The sequence below is a fragment of the Acomys minous genome (assembly GCF_964271855.1).
Source record: "Acomys minous genome assembly, chromosome: 17".
NCBI classification, from domain to species: Eukaryota; Metazoa; Chordata; class Mammalia; order Rodentia; family Muridae; genus Acomys; species Acomys minous.
Genome location: NC_140500.1, coordinates 45,865,179 through 45,892,834, shown reverse-complemented (window position 1 = coordinate 45,892,834; position 27,656 = coordinate 45,865,179). Strand labels below are relative to the sequence as shown.

General features: G+C 41.0%; 1 protein-coding gene and 1 long non-coding RNA gene across 3 annotated transcripts in view; one reads left to right on the top strand and one right to left on the bottom strand.

Annotated features, from left to right (window-relative positions):
• The window catches only part of LOC311587759, a 99,184-nt gene extending 98,814 nt beyond the window's left edge, over positions 1–370 (top strand). Inside the window, exon 4 of the long non-coding RNA XR_014775962.1 lies at positions 217–370. This is a non-coding gene — a long non-coding RNA (uncharacterized lncRNA). The remainder of the gene's footprint in view (positions 1–216) is intronic.
• MDFIC2 (MyoD family inhibitor domain containing 2) overlaps positions 1–27,656 on the bottom strand; it is a 125,779-nt gene that overhangs the window by 70,138 nt on the left and 27,985 nt on the right. The gene's annotated exons all lie outside the window — the stretch shown is intronic.

The window sequence follows — 27,656 nt, the reverse complement described above, 5'->3', positions numbered from 1 at the left end:
TCTGATAGACTCTCCTCCACAATCCAATGTTCTTACTAAGCCCTGCCCCCCAACACTGATACACCAAGGAGTAGAGCTGCTCGGAATTAGCTCCTCTGCAGGTATGGTGAGATTCATATGAGGCCATATGTATGAAATGGGAACAAGGTTCATGCAAACACAGTGCCTCTGCCTGATGGGTGCATTGGAAATGGTACTATTTTTTTTCTCTATCAGAGATGATACTCCTGAAAGGACCCAAAGGAAAGTCTGTTGGACTCATTTCTCCACTAACTGATGCCCAGAAAGCTAAAGCATTTCCATGTCTCTGCACTGCTTTACGTTATGGAGGGTACCATGAAGATATGTTACTTAGCAACACAGGAAAGCTGGACACAGGTACTGTACTAGCTTCTTCCTGTGTCTAAAAAGAGCAGTCAGTGGCTAAGAGACCTCATTCATCATATCCTTTGGGCATTACCATGGAAGTAGGTACAGGCAAAAGAAAATAAGAGTAAAAAGAACTGGAGAGATAGTTCAGTGGGTAAAGTGCTTGTTGTGCCTGCGTGAGTACCAGAGTTCAGATCCCCAGAAGCCATATAAAATCTGGACATGACAGCACGTGTCTGTAATTTCTGCACGAGGGGAAGGTGCATGCGCAGAGAGGCATGCCGCAGTGGCTTGCTGTCCAGCCAGTATAGCAGAAACAGTGAACTCTGGCTTCTGTGAGAGATCCTGTCTCAACATATATGGTGGAGAGCAAGATGTTTGATGGGGCTCTCTGGCTTCTACATATTCATACACAGGCAAATGTGCTTGTTTATAGGATGTGTGCACAGATCCGCATACACACAGATGAGCACACGCACAGAGGCAAGCATAGCTAATGCCCACCCCCAGACATATATATGCCCACACAGGATGTAAAGTCTCATTGGCTTCTTTTGAGCCAAAAGTCCAATGAACAATTGCCTTTTCTGTTATTTTGATTGTTTATCTTGGTCTTCAGGTTAGTAGCTTTAAAAGCGGTGTCATTTTATTAGAAAACACTTATGAGCATTTCTTCCTTTACAATGAAAAAATGATTTTTAGCTGTGCATTTTATGTATTTACTAGGTATATTATTATTACTCATATTTGGCTATATCTAATTTCACATTTGCAGCTTTTACAGTTGAATTATATCTGATCAAACTGTAGTTGTTATTTAAATGAACATTTTGTGGGAAATGGGATTGCTTTGCTTTCTATGTACCGTGAGAGACGGCTTTTAATTTACAAATATGACTGTTTACATTTTTTTTGAAACATGGATTGGCTTGGAGGCAAATTGGTGTCTGCGTAGATGATAGGTGCACGGTAAAAATTGGCTAAGGCAGAAAGAGAAGGCTAGGTTAAGGACCCCTGCTCAGCAGAGGCCTGACAGTGAGATGAGAAGGTAAAACTGTGCTGCCCAAGGAGTCCTCCTCTGTGGATATAGGAGCATGGATCCTGACAACGCTCACATCTCATAGATTCCCATACTCACTCTCAAGAGCAGTTGTTGCAGTTGGGCATGGCGGTGCATGCCTGTAATGCTGGCACTCACAAGGCTGAGGCAGGGGCGTCACTACCAGTTCCACACCAACCTGGCCTTCATGGCAAGTCCCAGCCAGTACAAGGTCTCTCCACCAAGAAAATGATGGCTACTTCCTGTGTCTTTCTGAGCAATGAATTAAGTTGGATCTTTTGTCTTGGTCTTTAAGTCCATAGCCTTAAGGGAGAAAAATTGCTGCTCACTCACTGTGTGAAAACGAAGAGGGCTGAGAATGTCAGACTTCCCCTTTAATATATCTTCTCTGATAAATTTGGGCATTTTTATATTTAACCCCCAACCACACAGACTATTTCTTAGATAGAGAATGGGGGAAGCTTCTTTTCTACCAAACAGAAGGAAAATCGGAAACAGGAAGAGAGGGACGGATCTTGCTATAGTGACACTATTTCTAAATTAGCATAGTCTCGGGATTAAGTTTCCTGCAAGTCAATTTTTACATGATTGTGAAGTATAGTGTGTGTGTGTGTGTGTGTGTGTGTGTGTGTGTGTGTGTGTGTGTGTCTGTGTGTCTGGGGTCTCTGTCTCTGTCTCTGTCTCCTCTCTGCCTGTCTCTCTGTCTCTGTCTCTGTCTCTCTCCTCTCTGTCTCTCTCCTGGGTATGAGGAAGGAACTGGGGTATAGTGAGCAGGAGAGGGCTTGCTTCCCTAGCAGGCAGGAGTCCTTGGGTTTGATGCCCAAGTCACCGTGCAGCAAAGAGCTCTAGGTTCATAGAAAAGAGCTAACGTGAGAACAAACACCTTTCTGAACCGCTATATCAGGGGATGGACCCTGCATGGGGCGCACAGGCCTTCAGGTCCAAAGAGGAGTTTCATTAGGAGATATAAGTGCCACGTATAGCATGGGGTGACAAAAGGGGTAATCTTTTAAATCTTTCGAACAAAGGTGGTTTCTGACTCTTATGGGTCCTTAGTGTAGGAGGGGGGAGGCAGGAAGTTCTACATCACATGCTTTAGCTTGCATGCAAGAGACATAGGGGTAGACGTAAGGGAGGACCAGAAACTTATTTTGCCCTTGTGGGATGGAGGGGCTGAGCTCGCTTCTGCACCCACCCTAGCTTTAAGTGCTCTCACCAGTCATAGTAGGAGAGCAGGGCATGCCAGTTCTTTTAGGCTACAGTGTGGGTGTAGGGGCAGTGGGCAGCCTCATTTCTCCCATGATGCCATGCCTGGTTACAGAAGCTGCATTTTAAAGTAAGTCCTTTAACTAACAGAAAGGTGAGGAGAAGGAAAACTTGGGGAAAACAAGCAAGATTATGCAATAGAAAACAAAAGCAATGGCCATAGTCGATATATAGACATAAGACCTGAGTCCAAAGAAAACTGAAATATTCCTCTTTTTCAGTAAAATATACTGAAATATGTATACAACAACAGTGACAAAATCACTTTAAAAACTGTCTTAAGAGAAACATAATAAAGTGAATTAGGTTGTAGTAGAAATTAAAGCATCAGATAAAAGTACAATGATAATAAATCCACAAGTTTATTTTTCCTCAGGGAAAAAGGAACCAATAATACGAGGAGAACTGAGACCCTAATAATGCAAATCACAGAAGTAAGCAAATAAATGAAAAAAAATTTAGAGTATTTTTCAATTTAGAATATTTATGTAAATGGAGTAGAGAAGGTAGACTGGAGAATATGGTGAAGTCTCAATGACCCGTTATTTTAGAGAGGGGGCCCTTGCAAAGGCCAGCAAATTTAAGCCTGTTATTAAATATCTCACAGCACTGAAAATAAACAAGAGCCGTTCCCAAACAATTATGTCAAGAATATGTAACCTTGCTCCCTGAACTAGTATTACATTAGAGAAAACAGACAGAAAGAAAAACACAGGCTAGCCGCCACTGACCTGCAGGGTCTGTTTTGAGGTTTAGTTTGTGTTGAATTCCCTCCCTGAGCAGTGGCTATCATACTGAGAGTCCTGGCCAACTTCAGTTACTGAAACTGTCTTTCCTACTCACGTGGTCATTCTGTTCCTTCATGTCCAGGGCTAGCAGAAGGCGTGCTAAGACGGCAGAGCTTTCCTGTGATTTCTCTGTGGACACTCAGGAGGGAGTAACTTCAAGAAATGGTTTTCTCATATGTTAAAAAAAACTTTACTACTACAATAATGCTATAGGTCATTTGTGAAAACTGGGAGTAATTCACTTCTTGTGGATCCTGGCAGCTCATTAGTGGGGTGGCTGAAGGTTTTCCAGTTAAACATTAAGTGAGCCCAGGTAGACATGCAAGGGACTTGGTTAGAACCAGACAAATCACGGGGTATTATTTGTGGGAACGTAGAAGCGTGGCTCACCCTATTCAACTAACTGATGTCACTCAGGAGGCGGGTTGACTATCTTCAGATGGTCATTTCTCAAAGGGAAAGCCCCTGTGAAATAGCTCTGAAAATTTCTGGTTGGAAACAATAATTAGGTTGATGTGAAGCCACAAGAGGGTGTTGGTTCCCTTGGAGCCGAAATTACAGGTGGTTGTGAGCTACTGAGTGAAAGTCCCAGAAACCAAGCTTGACTCCATTGCAAGGGCAACAAGTGCTCCTGACCACTGAGCTATCCGTCCATTCTGTCTCACTTCTGTTGTTTGGCATCATGATTTGAGATTGGCCCATCTCTCTGAGTTTATTTCTTTATCTCACTGAGGCACTGTCTACTTCATGAATAAGTCACAATTGGCATATTCGTTCTCCTCAGGAGGATGAGTTTTCCTGGCTTTAGCTAACAAGAATAAAGCTGGCCTGGACATGGCTTACATGTCTTTATGTGGATACATGTCTGTGTTTGGCTTTCTGGATTGAATAGTAGGTGCATGTTTAACTTTGCAGCACATTTTGCAATTTGGCTATAGATAGAACATGTGTATTACCGGAATGCACAAACTCTCCCTACTAACCCTGCTGGTATAAATGCTCTGGTGAACGCTCTCCCCAACTGAAGAGCAAGGAGAATTTATTTCCTGTGGCACCGAGTTACAAGGTTTTCTTTAGACCAGGAAAGGAAAAGGAAAAGAGGTCAGAGAAAATCAGCAAACAGGAAGAAAATGAGACAGGGAACCATTAATATTCTGTAAAAATTCTCCAAAGACCCTTTCAGCAGCTGTGTGCTGGGTGATAGCAGTGTGGTGGCCGCAGTCCAGCTCAGGCAGTACCCTCCCTCTGTCACACGACCCCCAGATAGTCACCTCACCGTCCTGTCTACTTGTTACCAAAGGAATCCAGCCACCGACTTAGTCTATACAGAGAAGATGGACACAGTCCTGAGGCAACTGCCACAACTAAGATCCACCTTGTGATCAGCAAGGCTGCAAAGACACACCCGGGATTTCATGCAGATGGGATGTTTGTCCCTAGAGGTTGACTAACACGTTCACTAAGCCTAGCTGGTTCATTAAAACTGACTTGGCTCAACCAATTCTCGGAAGATACTCTTAAGAAAATACATGTTTATATAGTACTTATCGCCTCTCCTTTTCCCTTAAAAATGAGATGCTAAGACCTTTAATCCAAAAGAAAGTCTTAAAAGCTCCAGGATGAGATCACAGAATTGTCTCTCTCCAGGAGTACTTTGGGATCATTGCCATCACCTGGGAGACAGTCCAGAAAAATCCTCCCTAAACCAGTAAAATCCAGATAATGCAGTAATATCCCTTAATTGGGAAAAGGTCAATCCTGGTGAAAAGTCTGAGTTATGAGGCCATCTCAAAGGAGAGACATGGTTCTTATTTTTGGCTTATAATGGTGTTTTGATTGCTTCAGAGGAGAAAAAGCCAAAGCACAGATGTGCTTGGCCCACGTGTGCTGCCACTCCTCAGAGGCTATGCCAGCTGCAGGCATTACTAATCAATCAGGATTTAAGTTTTAAAGAGTAGCCTTTTCTGACTTCTTTAGTAGTTAAATGCACACTGTTGTTTAGGATTTGTCTTTTGACTCGAAACTTTGTGGCCATTCAGAACCTGATGGTGTAAATCGGTGTGAAAAGCACCTGTTTAGGGACGTGTAAGCCTTGATGCACAGGTAACTGAAAATACCTCAAGCAAACTGTGGAACTCTTATTTGTGTTTGTGGATAGAGGGGCAGAGAGAGAAGGAGAAATGGGGGAGAGGGGAGGGAGAGAAGGGGGGAGAGAGACAGAGAGACAGAGAGAGACAGACACAGAGACAGAGAGAGGGGAGAGAGACACACAGGGAGAGACAGAGAATAAGACAGACTTTTTTTTCCCCAAACAGTGGCAGGGAGTTCAGCTAGGCAGCTCCAAATGTGATATTTTGCTGCTTTGACTGCAGATAAATTATCATTTATAAAAATGAGACAAGATTGGAGTCGTAATTCTCCACAAAAATAAACTTAACTTCTTTGAATATGGAGTGAACAATTGACAGAGACGAGGCCTGATATATAATTTTTAACGACATTGTTCATCAACTCAGGATCACAAGATACATTTGAAAAGTATTTTTCTCTAAATAATTAATGTAAAACCAACTGAACTTAGTAAAAAGCCTTCAAATTGAATCTGGGTTGAGGAATCTTATAAACGTTATTAAGTTATTGCAAGTGGTATAACTTGTAATTCCCGAACATTGCAACTAATATTCCTTCTATGAACTCTGCATTAGGTCAGTCGAGGTTTCCTCCTCCCATTTGGTAGTGAATGTTCTATGGAAAGGGATAATAAAATCTATTGTCAGCTTATATCATTTTTAGAATATGAGAGAGCTAGTGTCAGTCTTTAGGCTGATGTAAGGCTGAGACTGTGGTGACCACAAAGGCCTTAGCAGTATTCTCAGACACCTCATATTAATGGTAAAATGTCAACTTATCAAAAAGTGGCTGTTAATAAACTTTTCTTTGTTTTAAATTATGTGTTCCCAGAAAACCTCAATGTTTAAGAAATGAAGGTCTTGAGACTAGGTTGCTTCAGTTTAAACTCTGGCTCTTCTGATTGGCTTTGAAACTTTGACCTAGCCATTGATTGGTGCACACTCTTCACTTATTCCCGGACAATAAGAAAAATACTTGTTACCATATGGTTATCAAAAAGATGGAATAAACTCCTTTTTGTTAAGTACTTATAACTGTCTCAAATCAGAATGTTGTATGGGGAGTGGAAAAGTAAATTTCACTTGGAATGAGGACTTTTGGCTAAAATGTTCTAAAACTTAAAGGGCTTTCTTAGTGCGCCATCAGATAGTAACTTCTTAGCATCAAACTGTTCATTAGTTGACGAAGGTCCCGTTAAGTTGTGTTTGACTGTGAACATGAGTGAGCATCTTCATAGGCGCATGTATTTGAACACTTGATTCCAGATGGTAGCAGTGTTTTGGAAGGTTGTGAAACTTTGGTGGGGTCTCGCTGGGGGAAGTGAGTTTCTGGACCAGACGGAGCAGTTTTACATTCTGGCCCCATCTGCTGCCAGCTCCCTGCTTCCTCACTGTGGGTGCAATGTGACCAGCTACCTTAGAATCCTGCCCCTATGCCTTCTATGCTATTATGAAGTGGACTCCTTCTTAAATTGTGCCTAAAATAAACCCTTCCCCCTTTAAGTGCTTTTTTGGCACAACAGTAAGAAAAGTGACTAATCAAATCAAAATGAAGTAAGTGAAATTATCCCCTTTTATTTGCTTACACTGAACTTTATTTTAAGGAAAGAAAGATTTATTTGGGCTCAGAATGTGAGGGTACACTTCTCCAAGCAGGGAAGGCATGGTGGCAGTTGCATGGAGCATCTGGTCACACTGATTCCACTCTCAGGAAGCAGAGAAGGAGGGATTTCTGGTGCCTGCTCACTCTCCTCTCTGGTCCATCCAGACTACAGCCCATGCCATGCCTTCACACACAGTTAGGGTGGGATTTTCCACCTCAGTTAACTCAAAGAAGAAGCTCTCAGACAGAATGACTCAGAAACTTGTCTCCTTGGTGTTTCTGGATTCTTTCAGTTTGGTAATAATAATCTCCAGCCTTCCTTGGCCAACTACCTTCAGAGAGTACTCATACACATTAAATAAACAAGTGAACAAATAAATCTTTAAAAATTATATTAATTAAAAAATAAAATAAAATAAAATCTAAAAAAAAGATGTATACTATGTGTTTTAGGTAAATCAGATATACATAATCCATATGTGTACAGTATCTACATTTTATGGATACATAGTATATGCATTAAGTGTAGTTTATATTTATATATCCTGTATGTAATTTTAAAATTGACCTCTGAAGTGAAGTTAAATTTTATTAGTTTATTAAAATATATATATAATGAAGTAAAAAATTATTTGACAATTTCATGCATGTGTGCAATGTATTTTAGCAATGTTCATCTACATCACTCTCCCTTATATACCTCTGCTCCTCCCAATGGACCCCTTCTTCTCCCCCAAAATCTGCCCCCCACCTTCATATAATATATTTTGTGGCTTAATTATTTAATTACCATTGCTTGCATAAACATTGGTGTGAGGTTATTTACTGGAACTTGGGTAACTTGCCAGTGGCTACACCACTAAAGAAAATTACCCCTGTACCCCCAAAAACCACTAGCTACCAATAGTTCCCCAAGGAGGGGTGGAACTTGTGAGTCCTTATTTTCTACACTGAATCTTTTAAAAATAAGGGTTTTATTTTTATTTTAATTATGTGCATTTGGGAGGTGGGTGGGAGGGTTGTGTTCATAAGAGGTGAGACAAGGGTGTCAGATTCAAGGGTGCCAGATTTTCTCATGCTAGAATTATAAGCAGTTGTGAGCTGCCCAACATGAGTGTTGGGAATTAAACTCCAGTCCTCTACAGGAGTAGGACGCTCTCCAAATAACTGGAGTTGTCCACTCTAGCCTCTACAATGAACTTGAAAAACATTTTGGTGAACATTTAAAAAATATGTGTATACCCTAGAAAAATTATGATTATGCTTAATTAAGTGGCAACATAATAAAATGATTTATGGAATGGATTTCCTTTGTTGACTTTAATCCTTTCTATTTTATACACCATTGTAATGTCTGGATTAATGTTTAATATATTATGAGTGTTTAGTAAATATCTGTTCAATAAACACTAAATGACTTTAATATAATTTTTCACTTAATATGTTAAGAAAAATTTAAGGTATTAAATATCATTTTTTAAATGTCATGTGTCATCCCTCTAAATGATTGAATAACATTCAATGGATATATTTTCCCTATACAGTTTCCTATCCTTGGATAGTAATGTTAGTTATATTATCTTCCTATTATAAATAAACACTGTGACAAATTCACACAGCCAATCCTTTGCATACACTTCTGATTATTTTCTTAGGATCATTCCTACATGTGCCTGGTCAATGAGTTATATGGGATTTTAAGGATTATAATTCATCTACTATTTGTTGAGTCAATATTTACCAAATAATCTAATCTGTGCTGTGTGCTAGACATCTGTCTGAGGATGCCATGGGAAATAAAGTAGATAGTGTTCTGGCCCCATGGATCTTAGAATAATCGAATGCAGATGTTGGAAAGCTGTAACTCATGGCCTGACTGCAGCTGACTGCATTGTTTTCCTAGATCAAATTTTGCCAGAGCACAGGCATGCATTGTCTGTGTTCTTACATTCTAAGGCAGAGTTGAAAAGTTGTGACAGAGGCCAGAGGCCCTGCAAAGCTGAAAATATTTATCATCTGGCCAATTCCAGAAAAACAATGGTCAACCCCTTGGTTTCATAGCATATACTTTTCCCAAATTAAATTATAGTTCGTCTTACTGTCTTCACGGAGAGAGTCTTACATCAACAAAGTTTTACTCCACTTATTTTTCTGTTTCTTCTGTTTCTGTTCTTCAAAACAAGTCATTTTAGTATGGAATGCCGGGACAGCCACATTGGAAACTAATAGAAGCAGTTATTGACATTTTCTTTCAATGAGTCATCACTAACGCTGGCTGAACCCTCATCAGTTTATCAAACTTTCCTTACTTTTTCCAACAGGTTGGGGAAACTTAGGAACTCATACAGCAGCCAAAACTCTAAGCTTCCTGGAAATAAAATTCCCCAAACTGCTGGAATTATTGAAATCGATACTATATCATTTTACATCTGAAATTCATTTTGTTTATTCTGAAACTCACCAACATGACTTTAATGACTTTTGTAAACGGAAATATCTGTTATTTGGCTCCCCCCCCATCCCCCACCCCCTGCCCAGCGCTGGCTTCACATGGGTGCGCTAATGATTATTTGTCAAAGTCCCACTGTTTGCTTACAAGGTATGAAGGCTTTTTAGACACTAATGACGGCTCTTGATTCACTTGATAATATTTAGAATAAGCTGTAAAAGCTGATCTTTGAACGAACAGACTGCTTTTATTGGCTTTTACTGCTGTTACTGCTGTCATAAGTGGAAAATTGGCCTAATGCAAGCAGTACTGCTGTGTCACACCACAGCTCTGCAGCCTGGCTTTATGGCTTGTTTCGCCTAATGAAAGGATGACCACGTGCGGGGAGAGTCCAGTAGCCCTTGAGCTGTGGGGGTGTAATGGCCACTGAGGTCTGTGGTTCACTGGAGAAGCAGGGTCTGATCTGCTTAAAGGAGCAGGGGAATTGTTGAACATCACAGCCCCATGTGCACTTGGTCCAGAAATGGTCACTGAATCCTACCGAGAGCCCAGAGCAGGGGGTAAAAAGCTGGGGCAGGTCTGATTAAGATGGATAGACCTACCCACAGGTCTATCATTCTAAGTCTGCCGGCAGGAGCTTAGTATGCCACTTAAGTTTTAAATTAACTTTTTATTGAGGCATGATGTATGTGTAATCAAGCACAGACGTTTTGAGCCGATAGCTTGAATGCTTTTTTAAAGATGATACTGTTTATTTGTGTGTGCATGTATGCAGGTGAGAGCGCAGCTTTCAGGAGTTGTTTCTCTCCTTCTAACATGTGGGTCCTGAATATTGAATTCAGGTCATCAGCCTCGGCACTGGGTACCTTTACCCACTGAGACATATGGCAAGCTCCAGCATGACCACATTTTACATATGTACATTCCTGCATTACCACCAGCCTTCAAGATACAAAGCTTTTTAGAGTTCTGGAAGCTCCACCATGCCCCCTCTAGTCATCACCTCTGCCTCGTGTGCATCTCACTGCTAGTATTATTTACCACTGTTCTCCCTACAGACAGCATTATGTACCTTCCTGCCTGATTTCATTTGTTCTGAACCCAGGTTTTTTGATGTGCCCATATTTCATTATTTGTATTGCTTTATAATATTCCACTGTGGAACTGCATTATAACTCGTCCACTCTATGGATAAAGGACATGTAGTCAGTTCTCAGCAATTACCTATGGTCAATCATGCTAATTTGAACACTCTTACATATGTGTTTTGATGGATATACACTCTCTCTCTCTCTCTCTCTCTCTCTCTCTCTCTCTCTCTCTCTCTCTCTCTCTCTCTCTCTCTTTAGGGGATAATCCTGGGTAGAACTGATGGGTTACAAATGGCCAGAATTTTAGCTATAGGTTGATGTTATGATGTTACCTGGGCATTTTCCAAGAGGTTCCAATTTTAATGTCTACTGACTGAGTGTAGGAATCCCAGCTAATGTTTAGTGTTGGCAGAACCCAGTACTTTGCATTGTACAATTTTATTCTACCAGACTTCAGCACCTTTATAAAATACATGCAGATCAAAGATATAGCTGGCTTTTCAAAAACTCTTTCTCTCTATATTCCAACTCAAAATGTTAATCTCTTTGCCCTAGAGGTATTGTCTCCTAGAGATAGGGTTGGGTATTTGCTCTCAGTTGGCATTAAGCCACTACCTGGTAATGACGGGATGGCCTGAGTAGAACCAGTTATGTCTTCATACCTCTCTTCTGTCAAGCAGAACAAAACGCCTCCATTGGTAGGATTGTGGTAAAGACAAATGGACTACAGTCTGCATGGATCCACAAAGCAGGGGAGCCACTGGGAGAAGATGGTCTCTATAGAGGCCTACATAGCATTCAGCCTTGACCAACTTTTCCCTCTTTAATGTCCTCTCATTGATAGTTTAGACTCCCAAATGACATCATATCTTCGTTCCTCTGCTTCACTACCACCATGGGACACTGACAATAAGCATTAGTGTGTATTGACACTTAACAACAAGTGCCAAACACTGCAGGCAATGCTTTACATGCAGCATTCCATAGGAACCTGATGTATGCTTATTATTATTATTTCTATTTTGCAGACAGTATAATAGCAAGATTCTGGAGGATCAATCAAATCGATGTTGGTCACACAGATATAAAGAATAGGGTAGAACAAAGATTCAAAACCAAACCAGATGCTCATTGTATGGGCTGCACTCTTGCACATCACTCTAGTCAGCGACTTCTCTGGACTCCACTGCTGCTGCCTGAGTCACCCTATCTCCATTCCCATGTCACCCAGCGGCCTTCTGTGGCTTTTCTTCTTTCTTGAACCTTGCTCTGTATAAAAACATCTCCCTTCGCTTCTTCTACTCTTGATTAACTTCCATCAAAGTCAAAATCTTGGATTTGTGGGGATCTTGGTCAAGTCCTGTCTTCCCTAAGTAGCTGCTCCATTTCTATACTTGCCTGGGATCTGGAGTGTCAGAATAGTTCCACCTGAGTAGCTGCTAGGGTCTGAATGATATCATTATTCAGATAAATTCCACTTTTTTGCCTTCTGTATAGTGAGGCATAGGGTCTCCTTGCAGTGTGTGTGTGCAGAGTCCCACACAATTTTTTATTTTGTATAATGCTGGCCAACTAAGTATGATGTCACTCTGTGTGCATGTTCTTTTTTCCTCCTTCATTGTATTTGCTTTTCAGGGTAGCTGCAACAAACTACCACCTTGGTGCCTTTAAACACAAGGCTTTCATCTTGAAAGTCATGATGCCATGAAATCTGTATTCCCTCTGGACTTTGAAAGCTGGGTTCATTTCTTACCCATTCCAAGTACTGACAGATGACGACATTCCGACTTTGATGGCTTTATTTCAGTCTCTGTGGTTGCACCATATTTCCTTCTGTAAGTTGTACAAATCCTTTTGAATGCTGTCTCTCCCTTTCCTCTTCATCATTTCTTCCATCCTCTCCTTCAGAGATGTGTACCTGTCTGTGTTGCTGTGACTTGTCATGAACTCTTGGGCTTACGTGGTCCTCCTTCTTGACATTCTAAGCAGCTCAGAGCCAGATATACACAGTTGCATCTGTCTTGGGATTCAGTGTAGGGACCACACATGATTTTAGATAATCTCCCCCCATCAAAATGGAATTACAGCACTAAAGACCCTTTTGCAAGCATTTCCGCACTTATGGTTCTGAAGGCGATATTCGTCACTGACTCTGCCCAGATCTTCGGCTTCCTGTCCACAGCATGTAAACAGTTGATGGCTAACATCCCAGCAGCCAAAGGCTGCCACATCTGTGATGTGATGAACTGGAGCCTTTGTGACATTGTGAGTCAAAGCAAACCTTTCTTCCCTTAGGTTGCTTCTGTCAGGTTTATCAGTAAGGAAAAAACCTGATGAGTGCTGAGAATTAGTACAAAGTTCCAGGATCTACTGTGATAAACCTGACCCTGAGGGGTTTCAGAGCTGGTTGGTGGGAAAACTGTATGGGGGTTTGGAGATACAGACTAAGGAAACGCTAGAACATGTAAGCCGAGTTCGATGATTGACTCCAGTAGTAGGTAGTTTAGGGGACAAGAAGGACAATAAAAAATGCAAACAGCAGTGACAGTGCTCATGAAGTTTCAGATGAAAGAAACAAGACTGCTGAAAGGGAGGTTAATATGGTTATATTTTGAGAAAGTCCTAAAAGACTTATATGAATCTAGTTTTAAAAGTAATGAGTTAATTTATTTAGCAAAGACATCAAAACAGGTTACGGAAATGTTGTTATTCCACACTTTTAGCTAGTTTTGTAATAAAAACCAGGAGCAAAAAAAAAATTTTTTTTTTTTTGCAGAATGATTTGAAAATTGAGCAGTTTGACCAGAAAAAGGACATGAGTGTATTTAATAGGAACAAAAGAAGTTTTGCCAAAGAAATGGTAATTGTTCAAGAGATGAGTGTCATGAACATTGCCGTGTTCTTTGTTCCCCTCCAGGACTTGGTAGGAAGACCCTATTGGTGACGACATGTGTTTGAGTCATAAGACATAGTCTTCAAGCTTGCACTAAGCTGGAAACTTCATCCCTACTGTCTAGCTTTCATAATGCTGAAAGTTTTTATTAATACTGCCGGGGAGAGCAAACATCATGTTTACCTAGCCACAAACCCTGAGGGCTAGAAGAATGACTAGTTGGGTAAGATAAGACCATTTGTGCAATAGTGGCACAACTGTAATTGGAGTAACCAACCACTTTTCCCTTTTGTTTCGAGCCTACTCATTACACAAGGCAGTGCTCATGCCTGATTCCATTAAGTGGGCTACAAAGACATGCTTGGCTAGATCATAAGTCCTGGTAAAGATTCTTATACTATTATTCTTCTAAATGAGCCTAATGTTATACAGCCCCCAAGTTTTTAATCTTTATACTCAGGAGTTAATATATCTCTCAACTCTCATCAAAGAAGCTTTTTAAAACACTAGATGGCAATTAATACAGAGATAAGGACAGTTGCTCAACTATTTTCATAGCAGCTTTATTTGTAATAGCCGGAATCTGGAAACAACCTAGATGTCCCTCAACTGAAGAATGGATAAAGAAACTGTGGTACATTTATGCAATGGAATACTAACTACTCACGTATTAAAAACAAGGAAATCTTGAAATTTTCCAGAAAGTGGATGGAACTAGAAATGATCATCCTAAGTGATGTAACACAGACCCAGGAAGACATACATAATATGTACTCACTTATAAGCAGATATTAGCCACACGTTAGAGGATAACTACACTACAGATCACAGACCTAAAGGAGCTAAATAACAAGGAAGACCCTAGAGAGAATGCTTAATTATCATTCTGAAGGACAAATAGAATAGACACCAGAAATAGTTAAAGAGAAGGAACAGGACAGAAACCTAACATAGAGGTCCTCTGAAAGACTCTACCCAGCAGGAATCAAAGCAGAGGCTGAGACTCACATCTAAACTTTGGGGTGGAGTTTAGGGAGTTTTATGGAAAAGTATAGAGACAGAAGGACCCGGAGGGGATAGGAGCTCCACAAGCGGACCAACACAGCTGACAAACCTAGGCCAGGGGTGGGGGTGGGGTACTGCAGAGACTGATGCACCAACCAAGGACCATGCATGGTGAGGGCCTAGACTCCCTGCTCAGATGATAGGCAGCACAGTCTCCTTGTGGGTCCCCTAATGTAGAGGCTACCTCTGACACGGACTATGATGCCCAGTCATTGATCGCTTCCTCCTAGTGGAGCGGCCTTGTCAGGCCACAGAGGAAGAAGATGCAGGCAATCCAGATAAGACTTGATAGGCTGTGGTCAGATGACAAGGGAAGAGGGCTCTCCCTTTCTGAGGACTGGGGGAACGGGATGAGGGAGGGAGAGTGGGACCAGGAGGAGACAAGGGAGGGGGCTACAATCGGGATGTAAATTGAACAAATTAAAAAAAAATAAAATAAAAGATCAGAACTGACAAATGTACAGAAAATAAGAGGCTGTGGTGTTCTCTGCTCTAAGGAGAACATCTCTATCATAATACCTCCCCTCCCACAGCTCAGGGATCATTACAGAAGGTAGGATGGAAAAATGGTAAGAGTCAGGTAGAAATGTCTTCAGTGAAGCAGTATTCAGTGAAAATTGCAAGGCTGTTGCACACGGGAACCCACAGTGTCTGTGACTCTAGTTGTAAGATATGCACAAGATCAAGCCAGTCAAGACTCCCCACATGGATGTGGGCAAGTCTTAGTCCTAGCTGATGAGCCATCAACAACTGATGGATATTGGGAGATGGGGGGGGCAGTTTTCTTCAGAGATGCAGAGCCTAAGAGGCTAAGGAAGCTCCAGTAGATAATCGTCTATACATGTACATATGGGCAGCACTAAATGAGCTCAGGGAGTTAAAAAATAATACATAATAATGGAGGGAAAAGTGGTTTGGGGGGAAAGGGAGGAATCAGAAGGGAATGAAAGAGAAGGGGATTTGATCTAATATCTTATATTATGCAATGCTACTCTCAAACAGTTAAAGAGAACAAATAATAAAACAGTGCCATGAAAAATTTGCTTTGGAATACTTGGAAGACCCTTTGGGAGTGAGACTCCCTCCTATCAATGGTCCCAAGGAATGAAAATGAAAATTCATTTGAAATGCTTTAATTCGAAGTAAAGGTATCTAAATAAAAAGTACCTGAAAAGAGACTCCAGAACACTCTACTAGAAAAGGCCATGTAGGGAAGTTTTTTTCCCTAGATGGGTTTAGGTACCTAGGAGTTCAGTGACTACTGTTTTGCAGCTGTGAAAAAAGGAGGGCCACACTGCTCATTAAGGCGGACACAAATGTTTGCGTTGTCCATGTGATCTTGACTTTGCAGGTATCCTGAATTCAAGAGTTATGGGGGCTCAGGGGCTTTGCACAGAGGTTCAGAGAAAAACTTCTGAGCTACACAATGTGCTGTGAAGTCAAATTCCTTGCAGAGAGAGATGAATGAAGCTCTACAGGGGAATTATATGTGACCATGAAGACCCCAGGATGTTGAAGATGCAAGGATATTAGTTAATTTCCTGGGAAAGCCTAGGGTACCAAGTAGAGTTGGTGGGTGAAATGTTACACATATTGCAAATGTCAAGGTTATAAGGACAGGTTAGCAAGCCCAGTAGACTACATATCATGGTATCCAGTGGCTTATATACTGGGCACACATCTTCTGGAACTAATGTTTTTTCTAAATTGGTGTAATGTTCATTTTCTATGTTCCCATCCATCCTTTCTGCAGTGGAGATACTTACCCTGCTCCATATACTGGAGCTATGTAACCCGTTTTTTGAAACTACACGCATCACAGCTAAGAGTTTTCTTGGAGTGTCAGTAGAGACTTTGGGAACTTTTAATGTTGAATTACTAGGAGATGGTATCATGAGGTGGCTATAAGGCTTTGGAAGCTACAGGTTCAAAGTTATGGTTTAAACCCAAAATGTTTCATACAGGCTCATATGTTGTATACTTGGTCCCCAAGTAAGGGGGTATTTTATTAAGACTGAAGAGCCTTTAGTAAGTAGAGTTTAGCTCACAAAGATGGGTGCTTGGAGATAGGTCTTTGAAGCTTCCTTTTACTCCTGTTCCAGCCTGCTTTCTCTGCTTTGTGTGAATAGCTCCCATCTCACTCCTGTGGACATAGCTGCTCCACACTACTGTGCCTTCCCAAGTATGATGGACTGAAATCTTTATGAAACCATGAGCCAAGATAAATATGCCTTCTTGTAAATTGTTTTAATCCCATTTAGTCATGGGAATGAGAAAAGTAACCAAGACACTACCCTAAAGAATAACCTCTCATATTAGACATCAATAGGTTCACCCTTGTCCCAAGCCCTCCTTTCTAGAAGAAAACTATGATGTCTAGAGCTAAGACATTATCTTTGCCATTATCTGAACTCCATCACCTCTTGCCTGTATTCCTCCCACTATAAGGATTGGCTAAAAAACCACATCTGATCACATAATTCATTTCCATAAATGTCTTTAAGGCAACTCCATCACATTCAAACTCCTTGGCTTAAAAGAAGGCATTTAAGGACCTTTTTGATCTTATCCGTTCCTTCTCATATTTCATTATCTGGCCTTCCTCAGTCTAATAGTTATGACTATAGGCTTCTGAATTAAACCACACCATCTTGAATCCTGCCTTTGCCATTGACTTGCTCAATATTCTTACGGAGGCCATTTAGTTCTTTGACTCCATGACCCAGCCTGCTTTAAAGGTTCTTTTATGGGTTCAAACGACAGAATGAACTCATCCATATGACAAGTACTGGCTAAGAACTCAGACAGAAAAAACCACATCGCTTCAACACTGCAAAAATAAGGAAATCTGAATGCCATTATGGCTCCTAGATAGACTCTTATCCTTAAAGATCGACCTCAACATTGCATGTGGCCTTTTTCCCCATGGTCACTCTTACTTGGCTCTGAACACAGTTGCACCAATGGCTGTTGTACTCCAACATGCTCATAGATGTCAGTTACCAGGGTACCTTGTTTAAAATTCTTCTTTAACCCACATTCTATTTTGGATAGAGCCCATGCTATCTCTAGTGGAACATTTGGGATGATCCTAATAGTATGACCTCACAATTGCATGTCAGTGTCCCACAGCACCATGTATGGTTGATCTTTAGAATGGAAGCTTCCTCAACAGGTATCTACGAATCACACCAGCAGATTCCAAATAAAATCTGATTTATTTTTTAGCCCATAAAAGTCCTCAAATGCTCACATGTCTTATCTCTCAAAGCTTAATGTTTTAAATAATTTTGTTACACACACATACCTACCCATTCTTCCTGAATTAAAATTATATTGTATCGTTGCCTACAGAGCCTTCTGCCAGACTCTGGCTTTAGAACTCTGCCTGTGCATCCTATTTCCTTGGCCTTGAACACACAAATCACTGGCCCTGAGACTTGATATAGTATCCTTGTTATTTCTTCTTGGTCATTCTTGAATAATACCCAGCTAGAGTGGGCTTTCTTGATGCTCCTATTTATCCTTTTCCTTCTTTTCCAACCTGGCACTCACCATCACTAGACACACTATATACTTATTCATTTAGTAAGTATCTGTTGTTTCCCGCTAGACTACAAATACTGTGAGTTTTCTGTTAATTATTTCCAGGGTAAGCCTGGAACAATGTGTAGAAGATGGAGGCATTCAGTGTTTACACAATAACTGATGCCACTCTCCTGCCAACACAAAACAGGAAAGAGGAAATAAAAGTAAGTCTTCCAACCACTAGCTGTTCACTGGACCAGGCAGTTAAGTAAAAAGAACAAAGCAGCAAATTAAAGAAACAGTTGCTGCATTTCAGTTGTCCAGGCTTCCAGGCTAGTACATGGGGCCATAGACTGTCTCCACCAATGGTCTTGGGAGTGACTAGCAAGTAACAAGTAGACTGTATTGATTCAGTGTTATATGGTAATGTGGTGAGGTAGGAGATGCCCGGGAATCCCTTGTCATTAGGGAAGATGGCATGGGATGCATGTGTAGAGGAGTAGTAAAAGCATTCATGCAGCTGCTGGGTGACTTGGGTTGTTCTATATGTGGTTCTCTCTCTGTCTCTGTCTCTCTGTCTCTCTGTCTCTGTCTCTCTGTCTCTCTGTCTCTCTCTCTCTCTCTCTCTCTCTCTCTCTCTCTCTCTCTCTCTCTCTCTGTGTATGTATTCATGTGTATATGCAAATTGAATTGCATGTGTGAATGCACAAGTGTTCAGGTGTATGTAGCTGCCAGAGTCAACATCTATTGCTATGTACTTTATTTGAGAGACAATCTCTCCCTGAATCTGGAACTCACCGTTTTGGCTAGACTCATTATTTAGCTCAACTGTCTAGGCAGTGAATCCAGGGATCTGCCTGTCTCTGCCTCCCCAGGGCTGGAATTATAGGCATGATCTACCACACCTGGATTTTTACCTGCGTTCTGGGGGTTTGGCTGAGCTACATCTTCAGCATCCTTTTTCTGGTTTTGGTGCACTGTGCCTAGCAGAGAGTAAGTGCTTGCAGGGGCTGGATGGCTAGTGCCTGGATTTCTGGACATTGTCATTTTTCTTGGACACCATAACCTAATGTATAAAAGAAGAACCCTAGATGATTTGAATCTTAAGTGGGTCACCACTTTTTTTTTTATATTGGTCAGTCCCAGAACAGGACACAGCTCCATTAAAATATCACTTGTTTCAGTGTCTCCCAAGTTCTGTTATGCCATCTGCATAATGGGTTTCATTTGCCACTTTTCTCCCAAGAAGATGGATAGAGTAATGGCATTTGTATTGGACTTGGCTTGTTGTAGCTATTACCATAAAAGTTGATGTCTCCATGTCTTTGTTCAGAAAATGTCATCATAGAATCTCAGTATTCTGTGGCTTAAAAGAGAAAAAAATAATACATGATTCTTGTTTTATCAGAAAGAAAAAAAGTGAAGGCAGCTGTTAGCAAATGTTAACATCTGTGAAATCTGCTTGGTGGCTATGTATTTTTAAAGGAAAAATGTCAAAAAATCAAGAGCTAGTGTAGGTTCTGTTAATAATCTCTCACAATTATCCACTCCACTCCTGTTTCTAATCTCTACTCTCCCCATCACCAGATAAGAGTGTCTCTCTTCTATACTTTTGGGTGACAAAGACAACCAGCTATTGTTTTTTCAGTTCCTAGAAGGAACTTGGTTTGGAAGCTCATTGGAGTTGGTGTTTGTGTGTATGTGTGTGTGTGTGTGTGTGTGTGTGTGTGTGTGTGCGCGTGTGGGTGAGAAAGAGAGAGAGAGGGGTAGAGAGGGAAAGAGAGAGAGAGAGAGAGAGAGAGAGAGAGAGAGAGAGAGAGAGAGAGACTCTTACTAACAATTACTTAATTCCAAATTTCCATGAAAAGAAGAAGTCCTGTTTGTCTCCTGGGAAGTATTTATCTCATTAGAGAGACTGCACAAACTTTGAAGACACACTCATTGTAATTTTGATAAGGCCGGTATATTCGAATCCATTAATTTCTGAGGTTCGTTTCTGTAATCCCACCCAACAATTTTCCCCAATCCAAATTCTTAACTGAAAAACTTTGCATTTGATTCTTGTTTCTATCCAAACTACATTAACCTCCCTGAAAACAAAAGCAAAAGCCAACAAGGAGAACAAACTCTCCTCTTTGAAGGACAACAAACAGGAGCAGTTGATGCGATTCCTACAGCTAATCCATTCCTTTTTGAAGTTGCGTTGCCAATGTGGCCCGGGTTAAACTGAAATCAATGCAGTTCTCCATTGCTTGAGTCTTTCAAAGAAAAAGAATAACCCTGGAGCAACTTTTATCACTACCGGAGTATTTTCATGTATTTTGATAGCTTACATAAAAAGTTCTCACGTCAGGGCATCTGTGGCTCAAATCCAGCTCCCCAGATAGCCGTACAGATAAGGGGGGGAAGTGTATTGTCCCCAGTTCTGCCTTCTGTTCTTAGGCTGGAGGAGATAGTAGGGCCAGCCTGTATTATTTTAAATAGCTAAATGAATCGCTACACATAAATTCTTGAAAAGAATGAGCTAATGCACTGTTATTGCTGCTTTAACCATTGCATTGCCTTGCTAACTCCTCCAAGACCTCTAAGAACCCTTAAGCTGCTGTTCCGGGTACATCCAACATCTGCATGACTCTAATCTTAGTCTTGTGCTTTTCTTTTTCTTTTTTTGGGTTTTTTTTTTTTTTTTTTTGAGACAGGCTTTCTCTGTGTAGCCTTGGCTGTCCTAGATAACTTTGTAAGACCAAGCTGGCCTTGAACTCACAGAGACCCGCCTGCCTCTGGCTCCCTGAGTGCTAGATCTACAGGTATGTGCCACCACACCTGGCTTAGTCTTGTACTTCTTATTATGTATGGTAGTTTTTCTGTTTCCTCAACGTAACTCCCTCTCTACTGGTACAGTTTCAGGGACCATCTCCTCAGCACTGTGCTGTTGGTGTGAGTAGCCCAGAGGGGCGAATCCTTTGCAAACGTGCTATGCTTCCTCCCTCTGCTACCCTGGACACACTTGCTGCCCTTAGCCCAGTCCGCACCCTCTTCTCTCTGATGCTTCTGACACTCTCTGGCACTGGTCTACCAACAGCTCAAGATGAAATGCATTTGTCTCTGTGTAGCAGATGCTTACTGAATTTTGAGTAAAATATAACCTGTTCTAGTGTAGTCCAGGTATCTTGTCTTTGGGTTTCCTGAAAAAAAAAAGTATGAAAAATGTATCTAATATTTCCTGTTCTCCCATGCTTCAGCTTTCACATCAATTTTGTCTAATGGTTCATAGTGGCCGTGCTTTATTTCTGAGAATTCATTCAGATTTGTCAGTAATATATATGGCTTCAAAAAAAATCTCTTCCTACTTTACACAATGGAATTTATACTTAAAAAATAGTCTTCAAGGGTTTTTTTTGTTCCTCTGAAGTTAGAGTCACTTTGATAGAAATCCAATGTAATCAGTCTTTTCAAGAAGCTTAGAGTATTTATGATTCAAAATTACCTAATGAAAGAAATATGTTGCAGCTAATTACTAAAATTATAATGGTTTTTATCTTTTTGAAAGAAGTAAATCCCCTGTGCCGGCTGTGCAACTGCAAGATTTTGCATTTTATGCTTTCAGACAAAACAGAATAACACGGGAAGATGTTTGTCATGCACTCTACACATCTCTTTAGATCCTTAATTTCCTTCAGTTCAGATGAACTTAACAGCCCTTGCACCGAGGGGGTCTGGTAAAAACCTATGGACCTCATCGAAAAGACCTGGTTAGAAGAATGGAGAAAGGCCTGAGAGGTGTCCCAGTGTCCCCACTGGGCAGCATAAGGATGAGGTCTGATTATGATTCTAGGAAGACAGAGAAGGGGCTTCCCTCGAGCAAGCTGCATAGCTAGACTTACTATACTGGCAAGCTCTGGGTTCAAGCAAGAGAACTTGCCTCAGTGAATAAGACGGAGAGCAGTAGAACCAGCGAAGCAGACCCCAAATATCAACCTTGGGCCTCTGTATATGTGCATACAAACACCCATGCGCACACATACACACACACACCACACCAAACTCACAGACATACACTCACACTTACACACACATTCGCATAAACCTTATGCTCACATACACTCACATACATTTCATATACTCATACACACATGCTCACACATACACACTCACAGATGCACACACACTCATGCATATTCACACAATACACACATACTCACACACCTGTATCCACCTGTGAACTAGCATACATGTATGCATACCACATATATATTACCAAAATACAGTAAAATACATTATCTTATAAAATAAAACAATTACATCAGCAATATTTTATATGATCATATGCAAACACATGTGCTTACTATCAAATCACTAATAAGAATTTGTGCTACATGTGCTATAAAAGGTAAATAGGTCAGTTGGGATGATAAGGAGAAATATCTTATGGGAACAGAAAAAATTTCATAAATTGGTAGGAAAATATCTTCAATTTTGACTGGTGATAAAATTATACATGATGTTGATCTTTCTGTACCAGTATATTTCTTGCCTGTGTTTCTGACTGAAAGAAATTCTTAACTTCAGTTAGAAATCATAAAACCATAACATCTGTGCTTCCCTTGAACGTGGCAGTGCTACAAGATGATGCTAGTTTGGTTTTTGTTCCCAAGTAAGAGTGTCTAAGTAATTTTCTCTTTTAAACATAACAATCTAAAAACAATAGGATTTGTAAAATTTAGACTCATATCTGCAATCATAAGGGAATGAAGGGTAGTGACTAAGTAAATTTTGCCAAAAAAGACTGAAAATGTAGCTTCTGTACCTGGCCCTGTTTACCAAGTGGTAAAATTAATGTTACCATTTTCTTCTGTTTCATCACTTTACATATTCTTATGTCACATTGGAATCCAAAGAGTCTCTGAATAGGACCAAGAACAGAGTCAGCCAATGAAAGGAGGGCTCCACACATGCCAGGCCACGTGACCACCTGAGAATATCAACATGTGGTCAACAAGGCATTCCCAGAAATAGCTGGATGGCCTTTGACTGCGTGTCTATTTTTATTGAGGATTCAGCTTGGGATTTATGAAGATAGTCTCATGTGCTCAGTCCTCTCATTTTATTTTTCAGTCTCTCGCCCCTTCAGAAATGTCATTAATTTTAGACAATACTGTCCTGCCATTCAAAAATCAGTTTGTGGGAATTCGTATTTTCCTTGTATGAAGATCACATGGATTTCACTAAAGATGATTTCTTCTCTCCTTTCCCTGACTTAACGTTCCACATGTGCTCCTCAGCAGCCTCGCACTGTAAATGAAAGGACAGGCAGTTTCTGTTCACTTTCATTTAATGATAGTTCTACATATTTGCTGCTGACAAATGATGCTTAAAGTGGGTTGGGAGACACAAAAACAGGTTAAGAAACTGCACAGTCCCTGATGGAAGAAGGAGAAAGGTGCCAAACATAACTGAGAAAAAGAAAAAGTTATAAGTCCTGGGAGTTACTACCGGGAGCTGGTCATGCTCCATTCGTAACTGCCTAGGCTGCTTGATAGCCAGGTCAGCCAGCTTTCAAATAACAGAACACCCTAGTTCAAACTAGCTTACACGTAAGGCTACTTATCACCACCTAACTGGTATTAAGCAGTAGAATGGCTCAAAGGTGGGTAAAATGCCTCAACAGTACTTTCATGGATGCTTCTGATTCTTCTTCCTTTGGGCTTGGTGTGTGACTTTGTGACTCAGTCCTCTCACAGTAATGAAGTTACTTTTCCAGTCTAAAGTATTGCGAGAAGCCTTGACAGTATCCAGAAGTAGAGACTTTAAGGATTCTCTCTAAACCACCACTACCACCACCACCACCAACCAACCAACCAACCAACCAACAAAATAAAAGCCAACATTTTCCCACTGCCATAGACGGAACTGTATGTAATCTTTACTAGAAACACACAGTAGACAGTGCTTCAAATCTTACTCTCCCAAAATATCCCCCAAAGCCGTCATTGGCAGGTTCAATGGCACCACCGTAGATGCACCACACTGGTCAGAATTGATACCGTTCCAGAGGGCCACCTTCTATGTAATGATTGATTTGGGGGATGGATTGCTGAGAAACTGAGATTCCTTAAAAGTAAATGTAAGCATGGATACTGCGGGGAGGCTCCTGATTGCGTCTACTGATTTAGTCTTTAGAAACTCGATTTCCATCTTTAGAAGCTGAGGCTCAGGGCGATTTGTGATGTGGCCAAGATCAATATCTAATCCATAGTATCTTCAGATCTCAAATACGGGATATGTGCAATTCCACAGACTCAGCTCTTCCATGGTCTCATTTCCAATGCCGTAAACACTGCAGTGGAAATAGTCCCAAGTTCTTATCTTTGGGGCCGTGATAGCTTTGATCATTCCTAATATCTTAGGCAAAGATGTTGCACTTTAAGTTGGAGTGAATTTAAATTTTCTTGAAGTTGACTATGGTTATGTAGACATGTGCCCTTGTAGGGTTGAGAGACAGCTTAGTGGGTAAGATCCTTGGCATGTAAGCATGAGGACATGAGTTCAAATCTTCAGCACTCATGTAAAAAGTCAGATCCTCTGGCCTATGCACCCACAGGCACACAATGCATACATGCGCGCGCACACACACACACACACACACACACACACACACACACACACACACACACACACAATCCCAGTTTCCAAACTCCTCATTTGTAACACTTGAACATTGGCTTACATACTTTTTCCAATAAGCCATTAAAATTAGCCCAGCATTTCCGTTCATGCCTGTTAGGTTCTCCCCTGCCTCTCTTCCTGTGGTTCCAATTGGTAAAGGCTGATCGCTTGCCCAGCGATGTGGACAGCTAGCCGTGTTGCTGCTTTCTCTCTGTTATGATCTCACTCAGATGTTCTGATATTTCAGTTCATCACTAGTCCTCAAAATCGCTCTCCTCCTAATTCACATTGCTGTTCTTCTACTTCTAACTGGACTGGGCTTGCTCTCCCACCTGCTTCCTGGTAAGTCCACTTTCCCCACATTCCCACCCATACCAAAGCCAGAGTGGCTTTTAAAAAGGCAAATGGGCCTATACAATGGCCTCTCTCTGCGGGGATACCACAGAAAATCTTCCCACTGCCCTTGGAGGCAACATTTCCTTGTGGCCAATAAAAATCCCAGGTGGGCCTGCCTCTCTGATCCACTCTCTTGCCGGTATGTGATCGGTTACCCACCAGCATATATGGGCTGGACCTGTGGATGTGAGTGGTAGATCTGGGACCATGATCTCTCAAAAGCTCTTTCTAAAACTGTAGAAAATTATTTCTCCCTGAATTTGTTTACTTAAAAAAAAAAAAGAAGAAGAAGAAGAAGAAAAAGAAATGAAAAGAAAAAAAAAACCAAAAACCTCTGTCTTTTGCTTGTCAAACTTGATATTGGGCACTTTTAATAATTGTACATATTTGTGCATTTTCAGTTATTACAAATGAGTCCTCATAGAAACAGATGGGCAAAGAATCTACCCATTTAGCTACACAAGGGATGAGACGCTGAGACAGAGATGTGAAGGTCAGAGAAGGCTGAGCATGTCTGTGGAAATTAGGAGCGTAGATATTTGGGCCACCACGGAGTTCTGACGAACATACATTTTCCCTACCTACCGCGTTCATTTAATTTACCTTATTACTGGTGACAAGATCAGAGAGTCTCCACGGGTTCTGTTGGTTAGTAATATCAGTGTGGCGCCCGCGCATGCCTTGAAAACCTGCACGCGTGTATCTTACGTCCATATGTACGCGCACATACAACCGGAAGTCCTTGAGTTGTGTTAAATTCCTGTTTCAAGGCTGGGGGAAACATTTGACTTAATCTCCTCTCCTGTGAGCCAAATATTTCTTTAAACATTTTGCTACTGACATTTGTGGGGCGCGCACTAAACATTCAGGTATGTGGCAAAGTCTAATTTGAGGCAAATGGCTTGATGAGAAGGAATTATCACCGTAATGGCTGCTGGCGGGAAGAGCTCAGAGGGAGAGCGCTTGCCTAGAGGCCCCGGGTTCCATGCATAGCACCACAAAAAGTAAATGAACAAAACGATGCTCAGGCTTTGGACCACTACAGTGTAATTGAGTCTGATCCAGAGCTGGAACGTGTAACGGTTGCACCGGGTTTAATGTGGCTGAGAGATGTTTGGATCTGATTTAAAGCTTTAACAGTGTGATATGTTTTTATTCTTTATTCCAGATTCCCATGTTGTATAAGCTTAAAGTTTTTCATACGGAAAAAGAGTCACATCTACAGTTAACCAGAGAACTCTACTAATGAGACTGTATGCAATATCATTTTATAGCTGTAGAGATGGGATTATCAGATCCGGATATCTGAAAATTAGTTCTATATGTCACCCAAGTATCCTTAGGTTTGCAGGAAGTTTGAACTGCTTATTAAGCAGGAAATATATACTGCAGTTTCTTAATCTTATCATAGTTGATTCTGCCACTAGAGTTATTTTTTCCCCATATCCTTTGATGTGATACTTTATTTTCTAGTGTTTTCCCCCCTACAAAGATAAGCAAGCAAAGGCAAGATTCCACGTTCCTCCTCCCAGCTGTGTTTTGCTTTGCCAGAGTCAAGGGAGAGGTTATTAAAATGATTAATCTATACAATTCATTTGTGTCTTAAATGACTAGGCATTGCGTGATCTGAACGCCAGCTTTTTTTCTCGGCCGTTAGCGTGACAGCATCGCAGAGGCACAGGGTGCTCATGCGTCTCAGTCATGGCGGGCAGCAGACAAGTGAGCTACTGCCTCTCTGCCTGACTTTGCAGCTAAGGCCTGCCCCCACCCCACACAATTCATGTCACTCTGACCATGCTGGAAGTTGGTGTTTAGAAAAAAACCAACGAAATGAAGAACAGATTCAAGGATTCCTCACTCTCAGTGACTCCCAGTCTTTTGTTGTAGTTGTTGAGATGTGCGCTAGGAAGGGGGCGTGGCCATCCAGCTTAGACTCCGGAACATGGCGGGTGTTTCTTAAAGGGAAAATCTCTGTCTTTGGTATTGGAAGATGTAGCCAAGTGGCCTGTTGTCTGTTATTTATGTGACATTGGACCAAACTATTTGAACTTCTGTGACCTTATGTTCCTTATTAATAAGAAAGGGTGTGACAAGGTTGTTTTTTTCATGTGGCATCCGAGCAACTAACCTGGGACATAGATGTATAATAGTTTGTGAATTGTACCTGCAGGATCTTGCATGGGGTTTGAATAAGCCCATTTATAACAAGATTCTAAGTATACACTAACACAACACATTTTTAAAAAAATTAACAGTGAAAAATAAAATAATGTGACGATCCAAAAAAATGAGCAACATGTTATGTAATATTTTTTACTTACTACTATTCATATAGCTGGTGAAATAATGATGT